Below are 6000 nucleotides of genomic sequence, written 5' to 3'. Positions count from 1 at the left end.
TCAGCTGTTACTAAAAAGTACTTGCATGTCAAAACAAATCTCCAGCATAGTGAAAAGAAAACCCACAAACTGGGAAAAAATCTGAGTCAAGTGTCCCTCAGACAAAGGACTTCCATCTAAAACATATAAAGAATTAAAAAAATCAGACCCCCAAAATCAAAGATCCAATCCAAAACTTGGCATCTGAGATTATACACAATTCTCAGATGAAGAAATACAAATGGCAAATAAATACATGAAAAAATGTTCATCATCATTACTCATTAGAGAAATGCCAATTAAAACCACACTGAGATTCCATCTCACTCCTGAAAGAATGGCCAGGATCAAGAAAACCACCAATAGCAAATGCTAGAGAGACTATGGGGGAAAAGGAACTCTCCTGCAGTGTTGGTGGGAGTGTAGACTGGTGCAAGCGTTGTCGAGGTCAGTTTGGAGATTTCTCAAAAACTGGAATTGGAAGTCTCATTTGTTCCACCTATTCCACTTCTAGGCAAATTTCCAGAAGAACTGAAAGCATCATACCACAGTGATATGTGTGCACCCATGTTTATAGCAGCCCAATTTGTAATAGCCAGATCTTGGAAACAACCAAAGTGTCCATCAACTGAGGAATGCATTAAAAAAAATTGTGGTATTTTTATACAATGGAGTACTACTCAGCTATAAAGAATGATCACGTTGATATATTTATAAGTAAATGGGCACAGCTTGAAACCATACTCATAAGTGAAATAAATCAAACTCATATGTATGAATACCAAAAGTTTCCCTAGTGTAAGAAATGATATAAATACATAAAAGTATCTGGTAATCATGATTCCCCATTATACTGCTTTGAAGCCTTATTATGTTTTCACCCATTAGTTGGAATGGTTTTATTCTGGGCTGTTTCATTTTACTGTCTGTGATGGTATGAACAGCTATTTTGAAGAAAACAAGACATCCTAATAGCTAATACTGATTTAATTTCATCTTGTTTTGAAGTCTCATCAAATTGTTGTTCTTCTGTCTCCATTGGTTTTATCATGTTGTATCTTATGGATTTTATTATATGTGATAGTTCAAACAAAAATTTTAATAGGCAAAGAGATAATATAGAAACCATTGTTCATTTTCTGTTAGCTGGTTCTAAATACCCTGCAATACTTTCATCCTCTGGAATGGTTTCACACTGTCTTGATACGTTTGACGCTGTGGTATATGAAGTTGTTCTCAAATATTTCATGGAAAGAAACACTACGATAATTACTATTAAGATGGGTTATCTTGTGGTGAAAAACTATGTTGCTTAAATTTTTCTGTTCCGACCTTTGTTGTTATGTTGTTATGTCCTCTTTTATCTCAATCTCCCTCTTTATTTAAAATTTATTTATATCCTTATTTTTTAATTAAGGGAAAAATTAATTTAAAAATTAGCAGGATATATTATAGTAAGTTTTTTGATTTTCTATAAACTTGATTTGAAGCCCTGTATTTCTCTCACCATCTTGTTTTGACTGATTATATCTATTCTGTTTCATTTGATAGTGTCAAGTTTGAGGGTATAGGCATCTGCGTTGAAGACAATAAATACACCATGATGCCCATTCTAGTTTAATTGTTATCTTCTTTTGAAGTCCTGTAATATCTCCAGTATTTCAGTGTTATTGGTTTTCATCTGTAGTGTTTTGTTCAATTTTATGATACCTGATTATATAGGCAATTCTTTTTAAGGTACCCAAAATGTGTAATTGTTATTGTAAAAAAGAGAGGAATACAAAGTGTTCTAAAGGTTACAACTGCAAGTGTGTTTTATGTGTGTAAGATACTTGACCATATTACAAAGTGTTTGTTGGATCATTGAACACAACTGTTTGCAGTCTCATTGTTTGAATGTCCACTTTGTATGCTTTAATTTTGTAACTTGAACAACTATTTCTAAGATGACAATATGTAATCTATTAACTAGGGATTTCTTACTATTTATTTTTCTGAAATTCTATATTACTTGTACCCATTTACAGATTTTTTCTCTTTAAATAAAATTTATATTGTCATCAGACCACTCTGTATTTTTTTTAGCAAGTATTTTATTAGGTCCAAATTTCCATCATGTGCTTTTTTTCCTCTTTATAATTTTCTATCACCAGTCCTTCCCTGACATCTTGTTTTAAAAGAACTCTTTCCTTACATTCAGGGTTGAGGCTAATTTCAGTCACACTAGTGCATTTACACATCATGAGATTCCAAGATAGTGCCTGCTTGATAATGTTTAGAAGGCAACAGTAATCAGGTTCTCATTACCATGTTGATAGTGCAACTCAGAGAAGGGCAAATTTATCACTGGAATATTGAGAATCTCACTCAAGGCCATTACTATTTATCTTTGAAATCTTCATCTTCACTCCTGATTAGTTGGTTCACTTTCAGTTAATGAGACAAATTTCTGAACTGCTACTCTGGAGAAACATCTATTGAAGTTGGCAAAGACAGACATTTTTTAAAAAAGAATATCACTCCTCTGTATAAGCTGAGGAAGATTTAAGAGAAACAGGAAAATTAATTTTCTTTAGGTTTCTCAGCATAAGGAGGCTGGTATGAGTCCTGCACTGGCAGAAGCTGATTACTGTGGAGCCTCAATTTAAAATCCATCTCATAAAAAACACCTTAGGTTATGATCAGAAATTTAAATTTAACCTACATGGAGAGTCTGTAGTTATGTCTCAAAGGTCTCAAATGCCTGATGATGCCACAAGAACATATATAACCATCAGTGTAGCCAAGATATGTGTGTTTTGGATGTGATTTCAGTCAGTGCTCTATATTCCCTGACTTTAAGTAACTATACAACAAGGAAATCTTCCTCAAGCACTTTGATTAGTCTCACATAAATTTAACCTTTAAAAAGTTCTGGGAGGAACATTATAGCATCCTTTCTTGTGTGGGATTGAGAAATCTTGGGCAGCTGGGAACATTGAAACTGGAAATTGAACACAGGTTCAAGGCTGCTGCATGGCTGGGCAAGAAAAGATAACAGCTGAGGACACCTGACTCCAACTCCAAACAACTAAATAAAGACAGTAGCTGCAGGAATTTCACATCTGTAGTGAAATGCAGCATGAATGTCTTCTCCTAAGACACTTTTCCTTGTTAATGTAGTTTTTACATGGAAAGTTCATGAACTACTCCCAAGATCTGTTCAATGTTTTGCATTGTTTGAAAAATAATTAAATATAGGTTACCAGGAGGCATTCTCTGTCTTATCCACTAGAGTCCCTGAACTCTGTAGAGGGTTTTGATCCTCCTGGAGCCCTAAAAATTGTATCATTTATCTCATTTATTTTAATTGTTCACCACACATTCATTCATTTGGGAGACTGTGGCTCTAGTCCAGGTCCTCCATAATTATTGCTGGAATAGGGATTTGAAATCCTTGGACTAAGAATTTTGAATGAGTTAAGTCTGCCTAGAGAGGAAAGTCTGTGTGTGGAAAGTATGGATGTGGAGGAGATCTTTACAGGATGAAAACCCCTCATTAGTGGTGCTAGAAGAAAAGAGGGAAGCACAAGGTAGAATCTTTCTGCTGTGAACAAGCCATTTTTTCTAGTGGTAAAAATAGTGCTGGGGATATAGTTCAGTGGCACAAGTGCCTGCCTGCCAAACACAAGGTCCTGAGTTCAATTAATAGAAACAAAAAAAAATGGGGCAAAATCTTTCAGCTGAAGAGCAAAGATATTTATGGCCAGTTCAAGGCCTGCTTACATGCTCTGGAGGTTACGTGCCAAAGAGAGACTTAGCAAAAATATTAAAAGAGGTAACTGTACATAATCCAAGGCATAATAGATATTGATAACTGGAAATAAGTTGTAAATATTCTTAAAAAGGCACATAATGCAGGAAAAATCACCTTTCCTAAGACATTCTAAATTTGGAACCTAGTTCATTCAGTTTTGTATCCACTACAGAGCTCACTGTTGATATTTTCTGATTGAGACACTGAGGAAATAAAAGTGCTACAAGGCGTGGCTCCTGTGACCAAGGTGGGAGAGTAGCATGAGTAACATGTCGCAGGGCTCTATCCAGAAGTTTATGCGTTTTAAGAAGAGAAGCTGCTATGAAAAGGGAGCATATAGCTTTTCTGCTTGTTTCCCAGTTTGAATTGAAAAAGATTCTAATGACCATGTGAATTTTGTTCAAATGCCTTTTAAAACACAACTGTGAAAAACCTTAAATTATGGTAAATAATATAATCTAAAATCCATTTATAGTGGAACTCCTTATTTCACCTTAATATTTTATTTTAAAGATAATAAGACAAAAAAACAGAACAAAAAAATCAAAACAGAACAATGCAAGCAACACAGCAGTCCGCAATCAGACAACCAGACATCAACAGTAGTAACCATAATGTCTTTCTTTTTTGATATAGCTAAGCATACCTTCAAACACAATAATATTAAACATAATAAAATAGTATAAAATCATTCCAAATAATAAAAGCCTTACAAGACTTCAAAACCAAATAACAGGAAACGAACAATGAAATAGTATAAAATCATTCCAAATAATAAAAGCCTTACAAGACTTCAAAACCAAATAACAGGAAATGAACAATGTCTATTATAATATCTCATTTTTCTCAAAAGATTTATTTATACAATCACATATAACAAAATCAAATGAAACACAACAGGATTGAATACAGTATATCACTGGATCTTGTTTTTTGATCTACTCTCCCTGTGTTTCTTTTTATTGCTGACCTGGTGCCATCTACATTAATGGTTACAACCAGCATACATTGGTTTGTCTCTGCCTGCTACTGTCCTGTGTTGCCCTCCACTTTTCCCCTTCATTCAATTGCCTGTCTTGTTTGGCAGTCCTCCTCTGATGCTACCCCTGAAACCATGATCATCTTTATCTCTCTCCAGAATATTCTTTAGCACATTCTGTAAGGTTGATTTGGTAGTCATAAATTCCTTCAGTTCCTCTTTATCATGGAAGTATCTTATTTTTCCATCAATTTTGTAAGATAGCTTTGCTGGGTAAAAAAATCTGGCTTGGAAGTTGTTTTCTTTCAGGTTCTGAAACACTTCGCTTCAAACTCTTCTTGATTTGATGGTTTGTGTGCATACGTCTGCTATGATTCTGACTGGTTTCCTTTATAGGTGATCTGTTTATTTTCTCTAACAGCTTTTAATATTCTGTTCTTGTGCTGAATTTCTGGGATCTCAAATATTATATATCTGTGTATAGATTTCCTTTGGGTATGGTCAGTTGAAGACCTATATGCCTCATTTACTTGCATACCAGGTCCATTTCCCTTGTTTGAGAAGTTTTCTTCTATTACTTCTGTGAACTTTCTAATTTCACGCATGTTGACCCTGCTTCTTCACTGATACCTACCACTCTTCAAATATGCTTCTTTGCATCTTCTTGCAGTTGTTGAGTTATTTCTTCATACCATGGGGGTTTTTGGGTTTTGGGTGGGTTTTGTTTGTTTCTTTGTTTCTTTGTTTTTGTACCAGGAATTGAACTCATGACCTCCTGTTTCCCAAGCATGCACTTATGCTGTTGAGCTAAACCCCTGGCCCTTCCGTTATTTTTAAGAGATCTTTACTTTCATAATCACTAACTTCATTCCTATCTCAAGATTTGAAAGTCTATTTTCAGTCTCTTTCAAGTGGTTTTGCCAGCTTTTGATTGAATTTTTAATTTCATTTGTCTCTCTTTGAATATATTTCATGCATTGTAATTCCTTTCTACATTCACTCAAGTTTTCCATCATTTTCCTATGCTGCTCCTCTTTGGGTATGTCTTCTTTAGACCTGCTGAACATTTCTTTCATAATGTTTGTGATTTCTTCTTTTACCTAGGAGATTATTTCTGATTTGACTGCTTTTATAATATCATGAAGTTGTTTCCTTACATCAGTTGCTTTCCTCTCAGAAATTTCAGGTGTATAGGTTAGGGTTTTCTTCCATGACTATATCTCCCGAGACTTACTGTATGTGGGCT

The sequence above is a fragment of the Cavia porcellus genome, unplaced genomic scaffold (genome assembly GCF_034190915.1).
Source record: "Cavia porcellus strain 051 isolate PalLab524CR breed Dunkin Hartley unplaced genomic scaffold, mCavPor4.1 scaffold_30, whole genome shotgun sequence".
Classification (NCBI taxonomy): domain Eukaryota; kingdom Metazoa; phylum Chordata; class Mammalia; order Rodentia; family Caviidae; genus Cavia; species Cavia porcellus.
The sequence above is the reverse complement of the archived record's forward strand: the minus strand, read 5'-3'. Positions refer to the sequence as shown.